The 13,563-nt window shown below is 37.8% G+C and overlaps 1 protein-coding gene across 2 annotated transcripts in view; it reads right to left on the bottom strand.

The window, feature by feature from the left end:
* The window catches only part of PKIA (cAMP-dependent protein kinase inhibitor alpha), a 44,379-nt gene that overhangs the window by 18,049 nt on the left and 12,767 nt on the right, over positions 1–13,563 (bottom strand). The window lies entirely within an intron of this gene.

Genomic DNA, 13,563 nt, shown 5'->3' with positions numbered 1-13,563 from the left:
GCCTTTTAATTACTATCTAGAAGCTACAAAAAACCCCACACAATTTGGCTAACAGCCTTTCAGGTTTTTTAACTTAAAAGCAGTTCAATTTATTACAACTCACAAAATAAATTCACATTTTATACTGTGTATCATTTCACTTTGGTTTCTCCTATTCTCAGGCTTACATTTTTCAAGGTTTCCATCATTTTTGCATTCTGTTCCCATGTGTACACTGACTACTTTAGAGACTAAGGACTGCCTGGCTCTGTTGCTATGCAACAGCATAGCCTACTTAGGGCTTCCTGAAATAATTGTCTCAAATGTGCTTTTTTTAGACTTGTTTCCAGCAGGAATACTTTACAGATTCTTTATAATGGACCACTGATATTACCACAGTGTTAGATAGTGATCACCTGGGAAGTATTGGTAGCTACCTAAGATTAAAAAAAATGATGTTACTGCTTGCAAAATTCCAGACATACCTGCTGCATTTTCACAGGGAGGTAAATATCACAAATATTCCTATATTTTTGCCAGATGTTATTCCTGTGTATGAGAGCCACGTATTATCAGAGGAAAAAAATATTCTTAATCGTTGTTTGTTTCACTCTATTTCATTCAACGGAAAAGTTCTCTATTTAGAGTATGTCACCACTCAGGAAAAATGAACCCTCTTTATATAAAGTCTATTATAAATTTAATCATCTTAACAGAATGAACAGATATGCAAATATTCTTTATTGCCATTCATTATCAAATAAGTTGATTTTAGAATTCTTTAGGACAAGGTTCCAAATTTTTAAAATCACACTACAGATACCACAAACTGGATATGTATTTGCTTTCTGAGGTATCTTCAAGCAGCCCCTGAGAAACTGTCCTGTGAAACCTTCAATCTTTCCAGCCTTCAACAGCATTTTTCTTGTTACAACCTTCCTAGTGCTGCTGCTTCAAGAGCGGAACAATAATGTTTTGTTTTCTAATAGCTGGGGTCATTGGGAATCTTAAGCTAATTAATCTCTGTAAAAATACATACAGCAATATAAACACAAGTCTCTTAATTAAGCATTGATTAATTCCAGAAGGCCAAATGCCCTACAATGCACCAGGCTGAGGGATCAAAGGAAAGAGGTCTAACAGTACAGAATATTTTAATGAAAGGAAATATTTTACCTCTTATTGTTTTCTCTGTCTTGTTCACCTTAGCATGTTCAGCAGCAGTTGCATCTACAGAGAGCAATGTGTCAGTCCAGAATTGAGGTAAAGAGAAAGATGTTTGTCAGAGCCAGAGAAAATAAGAGCAAGGTTTAAATTAAGGTCCCTGCAGAGGCAAGTCTACCTGCAGTCTTTTAAAGGAAGAGGGAGAAGAGAGCAGTAATTTCATACTGTTTGCAAGTCTTAAAGATGACTTTTTCTTAAATGGAGTGGACTGTGCTAGGCTTCTCAAAACCAAATGCAGGAGGTGGCTTAAAGGGGTAATTTTCCACATTCATATGCATAACCACATACATGCATAATAGCCAAGCTATCCAAGAATATGATTCAGCAAGGTTTAGTGAGTGGGACTCTCCCAGAGTGATGCACTTCAAGTCTGTTCTTTAAACCACATAAGCAGTACAGCTCAGACTCAAACCTGTAACAGTATTGTTTTGAAAGCAAAGAGATCAAGTTCTGAAGAGCAGTAACACTTGGAAGGATCAACAACCAGTTTGAAACCTCAAAAACGACCCAGAGTCAGGTGAAGGAGAAGAAAGCATTAATAAACAACTCTTTATCATGGTGAAATTGGTTATTATGTGCTATATGTGTTATTATGTGTTATTTGTATTTCATACTTTGCAGTATTTATGGGCATTTGGAAAACAGGCCAAATAATTTCTAACCTAGCCAGAAGAAGTCCCTTATATTTGCTACAATATGCTTGAAGATAGGAACCTTATCAACCTCTTTTGCACATCCACATTTAAAAACTAATCTAATTAAGCAGAGGAAAAAAGCAAAACAAACAACAACACTCTTGATAAATAATCCTTTGTCATGTAGAAACATTTTGTACACTTTGTATTGAGAATTACGCACTGTAGAGTACTTTCCTGACAAGTTTCCATGTGTTGGAACTAGATGGAAACTAAAAAAAAAAAAAAAAAAAAAAAAAGTGCTGCATTACACATTCTGTCCATGATACTCAGATTTAAGATGCATTTCTAGATGCAAATCCAGGTACCCTGACAAACACAATACCCAACCACAACTGAGTAGCATACGAGTTCTGCAAACCACAGCTACTTAAAATCACTGTTAGTCAGCTTTGAATCTGATGGTCAAATATTTCTCTTTGCTCCAATTTCAAGTGAAATTAAAGCTCAAATACTTAACTCATATTCCTCTAAGGTCCCCATTCTTCATCTACAAAAAGAAACTGCCAAATGGAGGTAACATTTTGGGCAATTTACAAGCCAGCAATGGAAGCATATAAATGAAATAGAATTTTCTGGACTCTCACAAAGCTCATTGATTTCAGCCAACCCTAACAAATTGCTCAATCACTTTAAAAGATGGCCTATTAAAACCCACATACAGTAGACATTTTATATTCATGCCAAGAAAAGTTATCCAAACAAACACATATTTCCTGCAGCTCAAGTTCTTAATTCTACCTTGCAACTCTCCCTTTTGCAGAAGTTGCTGAGCACTAAGAAATGTTAGAAAAGCCTAAGAAGAATCTGAACATACAGTTCTTGCCATATGCATAAACTCAATAAAATACAATAATGTGTAAGCCATGTTTTCTGGATATGAGCATATACGCACAGGAGAACTTACAGAAACCCTCACAAAATTCCTGAGAGGAATTCATGTTGTTAGACTACACAAATCCATCTGTATTTGAATAGCTTACCCGAGCTTCGAGGCCATGCAAATCACAGATTCCCTCCTTTTTACTACCTGCTGGTGGATAATGAAAGGAAGTACCAGCTGTCTGCTTACAGTAAGAATGCATATGTGGGCAGAATATTTCTTAAGACTTCCACTTCTTAAATCCTGGCACAGGGAAAAACCTCTCAAGAATAAGAATCACCCACAGATGTGAGTTCCTGGATACCATATTCCCCATAAAAGGCAAGCTGCAGGTACAAATTCAGAGGAAGAAGGTAAAAATATTAAAAAGTGCTGCTCAAAATCTGAAGTAATGAAACCCGCATCTCATAGTCACTAAGGAAGTGCATTGTTCAAGTAAAAGCTAAACTTTAGCAATGAAGACAATAAAATAATTAAGTAATTAGGAGCCATTGCAAAGACATATGGGCAGAGCACAGTAAGAAAGTGCATGAAAACAAACCCAAATGGACTCTCAGACTGAGCAAGAAGAAAATCAACTTGAAATGTCTCCTGACAGAGATGAGACTTATTTTATTTTTATTTATTTTATAGTTGTCATTCCTCCTGGCAAAAATCTTGGGATGCTGACAGCAATCTGTAAGCTTCTATCCCATCCCAAGTACAATTGTCCACCTTTATACCTAGAAAAACATAAAGGACCATAACACCTGAGAAAAGTGGTAGAAATCAGTAATGTTCCTATGCAACAGTTTGAGTGTTCAGGGTTAGAGAACTTTGAACATGGCTTTATCTACTCATGTAAATACATGTATGTATACCTGCAGAGGTGGGTATCATTAATTATTCACTCCATCTGCATAACTACTTTCATCTAGACATATTTAGCAGTAGACTCTGTAAGCTTAGTAGATTTCCTATAAGCTGTAAGAGAACTGCCTTCATCCCAAACCTTTGTCTATTTATTTTTGAAATAATTATCTTTAAAGAATCCCTTGTAGGTTGACCTTGGCTGATGTTCACTCTGCTCTCTCATTCCCCCTCAACAGGACAAGGGAGATGATGGTAAGATGAAAGAACCAGTGGGCTGAGATAAAAACAGGGAGACATTGTAGTAATTATCAGCACTAGCAAAACAGATTAGACTTGGGGAAAACTAACTTACTCCCAATTAAAATAGGTTTGGATAGTGAGAAACAAAGACAAGTTAAAACAACACCTTTCCTCCACATCAGTCCCCTACTCTCCCTCACCCTGCCTTTGCCCAGGCTCACCTTTACTTCTTTAGTTTCTGACTGCTCTATCCCATCACTCAGCAGCCCAAGGGGATGGGGAATGGGAATGTGCAGTCATATCTCTGCTGCTCCTTCCTCCTCACACTTTTCCCCTGCTCCTGCATTGGTCCTTCTCATGGGCTGTTCCCACAGGCTCCAGTGTGGGCTGGAGTTCTTTCAGGAAACACCTGGTGTGGCACACACTAGCAGGCAAATACCTACTCCTATACCTATTCCACTGTGGTCTCCTCCATGGGCTGCAGTGGAATCTCTGCTCCAGTGCCTGCAGCGACACCTCCACTTCTTCCTTTTCCTTCAACCTTTGTGTTCCCTGGGCTGTGTCTCACTACCTTTGTTTGTTGCTCCTCTACTTGTTTGTTTTGGTGTTTTAATTTCCTTGCTTAAATATTTTCCCGGAGTTTTCCCAGAGACACCACTGTCCTGGCTGAGGGGCTCAGCTGTATCCTGCAGTAAATCCATGGAGCTGACTTGACCCTGGCCTTTCCTCACACAGGATGCCCCTAAAGCCACCTCACTGCCGACACCTACCCAACAACAAAATTCGTATCTGTCAGAAGATACTCAGTGGCTATAAATGACCATAAGTACTTACTGTGCTTTCCAGCGTCTTCGCTAAACTCCACTAACTGCTGAGACTGCCCTCCTGTCACTTCACTTAAGACTTAGAAATCACAACCATGTGAGGCTCTCACCCCTGGTGTCTCAGAGCTGATAGGAGGCAGCCTCTTTCCAAGCAAAGGCTATGTGGATAAGCACATTAACACCACGAGAGATGGACAGTAAGGCACTATTCTCTACTCACCAGCTTCTACCATCGCAGACCAAGGAAAACTCAGCGCTCATGAGCACTGTAGCCCTGACTTTATTATAGACACCAGAATCAATGTGTTTTTCCCCAAGACTGTAGCCCTGTTTTACGTGAGAAAGGACAATGAATCTTTTCTGCTATTTTAAAGAATATTAATACAAGATTAGCGCTGCCATTTTTAGGTTTCTGTACCAAGAAAGGTAAAAGAGGAGTATATATCAGCTTTTCAAACTTACAGGCTACTTCCCAGAAAGCATTCACTACAGAAACTAAATTACAAGTTTTCTTCAAGATCACACCATATTATTCAATTGAACTAATGCCTCTCAGAAGAGCCAGAAGTGCCAAGAATGCAAACACACTGCAAGAGGTAACATGTTTGTTTCTGGGTCTACTCTAAGCATTGATTAGCTTGTTCATAAAGTAAACATTCCGAAAGAACAATAGGTAAAAAGAAAACACTTGCCCATATGCCAAGATTGGGTAAATAATTAGAGTATATAGAGAGAGACTCATAGTTTCAGGTGACCAACATGAGATATTACAAAGGACCTTATGCTTCAGAAATTAGTATGAACTAACCTTTGTAAAAGTATTTGGGATTAAGTAGTGAAATAAACTAGCAACTGCAAGCCCTCTTATCACTTCTGAAAATTTGACTTAATGTAACATTGAAATTTAGGACACCACCCATGAAATTTGAAGATAAAATGCAAATTTGAAGACCAAACATTGATGAAGGAAAACCCCACTTAGATTGCAGCTGACTTTTTAAAGTCAGACTTTAAAAAACATTAAGGGAAGAAATATGGGGAGTGGGAGAGAGAAGGCAAAGACATTTTTTTTCTGCTCCTAACCAATTAATGCCCAAATTTTCTAACATGGCTATTTACAACTGGATTAAAAGCTTCACTGAGCATGTACTCCACAGGTAACCTTTAGGTAAGTAAATTCTAACTTTTAGTGCAATACATTTGAAATTTGCTATCTCAACCACCAAGAATTATCTTCTCTACCCTTCCCTTTAACAAAATTTTCCATTGCTACAACACAGTTTATACCTACAGCCTCTTCATGACCCAGCAGAAACACCGCCAGTATTTTCAAACAAATAGCACTGGTATTTGCACAACAGATAACATTCCATATTTGTTTTCATCAGACTCCAATGAAATCAGAGCCAAGCTAAAAATGGAAAGACGATGTATCTTCAGTTCAGGAAAGCTTTTCAGCAGTCTGAACGAAATAACATTCTGATAAGACACATCTTAACAATACCATGCTCAGACTCAAAGTCTGTTTTAAATCTTTTTTCACAAAATGCTTCTACTCTCCCTAAGTAATTTGCTTGTTAACCCTTTGTTGGGAATATCTTTAAAGTATGATTTTCAGAACCAAACAAGATTTTCTCCCTCTTGTATTTTGCCACTTTTCTTGCTCAACACCCTATGAGGATTATTCAAACATTACCACTCAAATATTAAAATCAATGAAATTTTTTAAAAATTATGTTATTAATTATGAAATATAAAAGTTTAAACATGTCTTGACATGTCTAATCTCCTTTCCACAGAGCTATTTTTCATGATGTCATTACAGGATTAACACATTTGTAACCAGACAACAGTCATCTACATGTGACAAGATGTTTTTTGGGAATCACTACAAATCTTTCAGCCATTTGACTCATATGCCAAATGAAACAAACTTATTTGTAAAGTCAAATTTGGTTATTGCCTGAAACTCCACATGTATCACATTATATAACATGATGATTCTTAGGTTCATTAAAGCTATTTGTCGTAAGTTCTCCTCTTGTTTGGCCTACTTCAGGATGCAATTTAAGGGACTTCAAAAATTAATGGGTTCAACAGAAAATAAAATCCAACTTAATCAAAATTTCCCCACAAAAAAAACCCCAACACAAACCTGAAGGATTTTTTTCCTTTTCTTAAAAAAGATACAACTGGACTGCTGAGAACATGTAAACAGATTCTCCAAGCCTGACAATCGAAAGAGGATATTTATATGAAGACAAGGATAAATTAAGTGCTACACCATCCTCATGACAAAAACAGTAGAACAGGAAAAGGCATTTGCCATATTTGATCTAGGAATATAAGCAGAAAGAAGGGAGGTTGTTTATTATTAAAAATCAAACCAACCTTCCATAATTCCATGAAACACAAGCACACCTCTTCCACTTATCACATACGAGACCAAACCACTGCTTCTTACCCAATGAAGTTTAGTTGGAACAATTTCAGTTAACTTTCTGGTTAAATGACAACTTCAAGAAAAAATAACAAAACAAGCCACCACCTGTAATTTGATTCAATACAGACTATGATTACACTGCCAACCAGGCAAACTGGTATAGTTTGATTAAGCAGGTAATCAAAGATTCCACTGAGCTGTAATGTTACTGCATGAAGTTTTAATGAAGCAGCACAGCATTATGTCTTTCAGATGTTACAACAGTAACAACCAAGTCTTCTAAAGCAAAACCATACGAGACTCAGATAATTTTTGCTCTGTTCAGCTTCATATTATGTTCTTTTTTCTGCATTCTTCCTACTAATCTTGGGCACTCTAAAACAATAGAGCAGAGGAGGTCCAGAGACAGAACCATGCCTGATACTAGGTAAGAAGGTTCTTAGAAACAAATCCTGATGAGGTACATCTAGAAGAGTAAGCGCTTCAAGTCAGCTCACATGCTTCATTAAGAAAATTACTCTCATTATGCCATTATAAGGCTGAATATCTTTTTCCTTAAAACACACAGACCCAGAAACATGCTATGTCACAAGGGTATTTCTATTTGCTTTGAAGAAGACTGGAAAATATTGTGCTGATCATGGTTAACACCAAATAGATTAGGACAGAATTTAGAAGATACAATCCAATGATAGTTTGTAAGAAAGCAAGTAGGAAATAGGAAAAACTAAGTATAAAGTTACAAATAGGAAAAACAAAGTATAAAATATAATAGTGCAGCATGCATAAATAAAAAAACCCTGTGCTCTATACAAAGTGATTACTTCATGTTATGCCACTAGCAACATTACTACCAAATAGATATTTTTTTTTCTGAGAATCAGAAAAGAAGTGTTTTCTCTATCCAGAAAGAATATTTTTCACTATCTTTCCTTAACAGGTTTGTACAGAAGGACTTTGGCAGTTGTTTAGAGTGAATACACTTCAGGAGAAGAAGCTACAGGGTCTCCTAGAATAATGTTGACAATATTCACAATTAAAAATTAAAAAATAAACCAAAAACCAAAACACAAAATAACCCCCCAAATAGTCTTGAAATTCGACACTCTTTAATGTATTTCTGTGCTTTCTTGTGTCATTCCCCCCAGTACAATATGAACGATATAGTTATTAATTTAAATTAATTTACTTCCCAAGGTTCTTTTATTTTCACAGATTTCAGCATGTGATGGAGCTTTTCTTGAATATCTTCTGCGTGGGTGGATTTTACAGAAGGATAAATTTAGTTTGCAAGGCCTGTTGTCACATATCTGTGGTTTTTCTGCACCAGAGTAAGGTACATGAAACAATGACAAAGTCATTAATACCTAAATATGGAATTGCTTATTTTGTTCATGTCTCATTGTCTTAGTAAGAATTTCACATGTGGCAGCGGCATATGGAAAAAAAAAATCATCTCTTCACAAAAAGACTGTGGTCATGTCTTGCAGGTTCAGGAGAAAAGCAGCTTGCCGTCACTCTCTTCTACACATAGGAGTTTGAGACCCATTTCATCTTGGCACTTGAGCATTGCTCTGCTGCATTTGGACACTCTCAGGTGTAACTAAAGCTCTGTCTCTTGCATGATCTTACATCAGCTTATTCCTGTGAAATGAGCACCATGTGATGGAAAAGCTTGTCTTAAGCATAACACCAAAAGCTAAGAGGACTTCCAGAACTGCTCACATATTTTACTCTAGAGACCATTAAAATCAACGCATTTAATCTAAGGAGCAGAAGTGGAGGTTTCCTAGTCTTCAGCACACAAATCATAAGACTAAAGAGTTAGGCATCCTTGTCTGCAAAAAGGCACAGGACCAGAAGGAAAACAATTGCGGTTCTAACTGATAAACCAACTTCAACAGACATTTTACTGGAGGTTGTGTCCATGGGTTCCTTGAGACTGAGGACAGTCTGGATACCAAGTCTCCTCCTTCCTTAGAATGAAGATATTATGTGGAAGATGAGCAGTGAGATTCACTTCTTCCCTACCCCCACACAGGTTTTTGAGTTAAACTCGGACCCTGAGTCAGGACTGTACAGGTACACCTAGTAAACCACCAGTCTTTGAATCACACAAAAACTTTGTAAGGGATATCTGGAGGCCATTGAGTCCAACAACCACTTGCTCACAGGTAGGCTAAGCTCAAACTTCAGTCTGGTTGCTCAGGGACTTCAGATGAATTTGGAGTATCTCCAAGGGTGGAGGTTCCCCAAGCATTTTGCCAAGCTGTACCAGTGCTAAACCATTTTTTAAGAGGAAGATTTTCCTTACATCTAGCTGGAATTTCTTGTATTGCAACTTGTGACTATTGCCACTTACCCTTTTGTTGCAGGCCTCCAAGAAAAGTCTACAACATCTTCACCATGCCTCCTCAGGTAGTGCTGTTAGACCTCCTTGTAGTGTCTTCCTCATGCTGGACAAACCCTGTTCCTGCAGTCCCTGCTTGTACATCATGTGCTCCAGCCTCACGTTTTTTGTAGCCTCCACTAAACTTGAGTTAACACGTCAATGTATCCCTTTTGTAGCAGCTGTCTGAATGATTGTGATGGCACACTGGTGCCTCTTAGCAAGTTCAAGATCAGAGAGTCCTACTTACCAGATCTGAGGTGAGACAGATGGTATGCAAATACAAAGAGTCTGGCCAGCAGTTCTAGATTCTTAGTGTTTTTAAGTAAAATAGGAAAGATTAGAGTCTTGAATTCAGTTTCCTCAAGGCTGTATGTAGTTCCCAGATACCTTCTTGGCTCAAGAGTCCAGTCTCATTAACAGCACTGGAGAAGCGAAGGGTACAGGAACATTGATTAACCCATGATTAACGAGCTCAAAAAGTTATCACCATGTCATAGGTGAAATATAGCCCCCAACTTAGACACACAGCTGAGTCTTAGCAAGATGATTCCCTGACAATAGTACAGCCTGCTCTAGATTTGCCCATTCCTGACGTATAGTACAATTAACTAAATATTTTCCATTTAATGACATATCTGCTCAGAGTTTGCAAAATCAGATTTTAGCTTTCTGCTTACTGGAGCCCAGGTTTACACTGAAATTGATACTCCTTTGTATCCTGGTACAATGCGAAACAGTAACATTACAGGCCAAAGCCATTAATCTACAAAGGATTAAACTACGACATTAATCCAAAAAGGATGACAGTTCTAACTCTTCACAAGAAATCTGTCCTCTCAGCTTGTGGTCTCAGGCAAAGACTACCTGGGTTTCTGCTTACAGGCCTGAGACTCCAGGAGGCTGCCTGCATGAACCAGGCACTGCAAGATCCAACTGTGAGACAAGACAGTGTGTTTTAAATTACTGCCTGTGTAATTAGGCACAGTAAAGGCCACCGTCTCATCTGGAGAAAGACCTGTTAATTACTTTGCTGCCTCCTGCTGCCATTTCTTGTCCTGAAGGACCAGCTGCCCTTTTCCTCTTTCTCTGCCTTCTGCTCGGAATCTGTTTCCCCTTTAGAAAAGGGGACCAATATCTACCTACCCCTCTTCTCCCACATACCAGCATTCAATTAGGAATATACCCCTTGATATTTTTAAGCCCCAAACAGTGCTATAGATTGAGTAACCATTAAGATGTGATTACTTAAGATTGCAGAAAGTAAAAGTATAATCTAATTCAAAATTAATGCAAAGTGTTCTCAGGATACCAGCTTTAATTAACTTTACTGGAGAATTTTCACAGGCTGAATTCTCATCAGATTCTACCCATACAGTCAAAAAAATATAATACCTCAAGAGAAGCTGAGGATTTGCATACTTAACTCCTAAACTTGCAAGAACACACATTCTCTGGCCTTCAGCTTGATGATAGCTTAAAGGCTGTTATGCATTTTGCTTTTAATGCATATACATATTCTATCTAATAAAGTCTTACATATATACTATACCTACAAGCTCAGTAGCAAAGTACAAGAGGCAGAACCATGATCTCCTTTATAAACTGGCCCACAAGCTAGCCTTTGGAACACAAAGGGCAAGCAGACATTGAAATAAGGTTTTATTTTTAAAAGAATTTTTGAAGTAGTAATATAAAAAACTAATAAGAAATTGTATCTGTTAATAGCATCTGGAAAAAATGACTTAATTATGCATTTTTGCAGAGAGGTTCCCTCATCCTAGGATTTTGTAAAGGAAGTTAGGAAAAAAAGCTGTAGGTGTATACGAAAAATCAATCACTCACATACATGGTCTGAGCCCAGACCTGACCTTCATATTTGTTCTTTGAGAGAAAAGAAGAAGAAGGGGGAGGGATACAAACACAGAGTGATCTGGAACTGCTAGAGGCTGAAAACAAAGGATTCTGCAAAAGGAACTCTCATATGGTGTTCCAACCACAGCACTGAAAAATAAGTATGTTCTAAAGTGGGAGGGTTTGGGGACTTTTTGTTTGGTGTTTGGGGTTTTTTCAGTGCTTTTTGGTTTGTGTTGGTTTGGTTTTTTTTTCTTAAGCTGCTTCTCAGAGACTTCTTGAAAGACCTTGTTCATTATAATTGGTGAGCTTTTTCTTTGCATTTCTTCATCTTGTGTCTCATGTGCCATTTTCAATAATTTGAAAGACCCAGCCAGCATCCTCTGACTGCAACAGATACAAGAGGTTCTCGTCATGGTACTAGGTAACATGCATGTGGCACAGCTGGCAGGCAGCTGTTTTCACAGCAGTCAAGATTTCACTATATCTCCCACAAGAGGAGTAGGGAAGATAGTGGGACATTAAACCACCCTCTTGATTTTTAGGCAACATGCTGATGTCTGGAAGAATCTTACTCTGTTGTAGATGGAACAAGGAGCTGAAATGGAGAGCAGCCTGTACCAAAGTTTGAAATGCAAAAAGACAAATAAAACAGAGTTCTTATTGCCCAGTACAAACAAAGTAGAAAGAACTAAGACACACAAAATAATGAGAAGGAATTAATGAGTTGTAAAACATTTAAATGAGGCAAACAAAGTGATGAGTCATATGGAAAGAAACAGAAATGTCCAGTTTCAGTGTTTCAACAGTTTCATAGTTTTACAGCAAGAAAGGGACCATTTTAGTGGATTTATTACATAAGTTTGCAATGAACAGGACCACAGATGCATTAGATGTAGACAGACAAAATAGCACTCGCCATGCAGGTTTTTTAGATGGTCTGGTAGAACTCAATCTGGTTTGTGCTGCCTTTGAATTCAGCTAACAAACATTCTTAGTGAGTCTTATGAAGAAGTATTTTTAAGATACTGTTGAGAAATTTGCTATACTTATATATTCTGAGTACCAACACTTTTTAACAAGTAAACTTAGTTTGCATTTCTTTGGTTTCAGAATTCTATTTCAAAAGAAAGATTTGTGTCAAGGCAAGTTATCAGTAAACAATTTTTTCAACTGGGGCAAATCAGCTGTATGAAATCAGCTCTCCAGTTATTCACAGCTCTTCTGAATTCTGCTTCTACTCTCTGTTGTAGGAAAAACTTCCCTCTTGCTTTTGTTTCTTGGTGGGGTGGGTGAGGGAGCAGGGTGGTAGTCAGGGAAGAGAGAAAGGTAACGGAACACTTACAAATATTGCAAACCATTGCAGAGACAGAAGAAAAAACGGGAAAACCAGGCATTTTCCTTCAAATAGATACTGGTATTTTCTGAGGAGGTAAGACTCTTAACTCCATCTTCTAGGAATCTTTTCACAGTGGACACAGGAGGAGCTGCTTACCGTCTGGGCCAGTACTGATCTAAACACCACTATGAACTACTTTTTGGGAAGTCATTCCTGACACATGGTACAAAAAAAGCTGCAGTGGGTAAGTCATAGGTATGAACTGAATACACCTGAATGCTGAACAGTGCTGAAACCACCACCGTGTTTGCCTGGAATATGGGAAATAGCCTCAACTTCAGTTTTTACCAAGTAAAATAGGCTTAATAGTGTATTTTTTGTAACCTCCAAAATATGTAAAGCCAGCATGTCAGAGTCTCTTTGACAGGATCTTTTTTCATTAGCCATCAGTGATCTGCATGAATTATAATCCTGTCTTTCAATATACTTTACACGTACAGCTTTGCTTTTTCTATTGTTTTGCCTGGGATTTATCAGCTCAACAGATCTTGGTAACTAAGTCACTATATTCACCTTTTTTTTGTAGAAGATCTTAGATTAGCTTTCTTTTGACTTCTGTCATTTCCTTGCTATTCCAAAAAAATGTAAGTGAAGAGTACAGAAGCATGGAAGAAGGAATGGTGAACAGTTAAATTTAAATTTGAGTGACGCTTGGGTTTTTTTTAAGAAAGTTTATCCAACAATGTGGCACAAATAAATTCCACTCTTTTTGGTAGCTTATATACACATAGTAAGAGAAAAAGACTAGAAAATTTGTCACAGATGCCATCTGAAGATGAGA

This window comes from Coloeus monedula, assembly GCF_965178545.1.
Source record: "Coloeus monedula genome assembly, chromosome: 1".
Classification (NCBI taxonomy): domain Eukaryota; kingdom Metazoa; phylum Chordata; class Aves; order Passeriformes; family Corvidae; genus Coloeus; species Coloeus monedula.
This window is presented reverse-complemented; position numbering and strand designations above follow the sequence as displayed.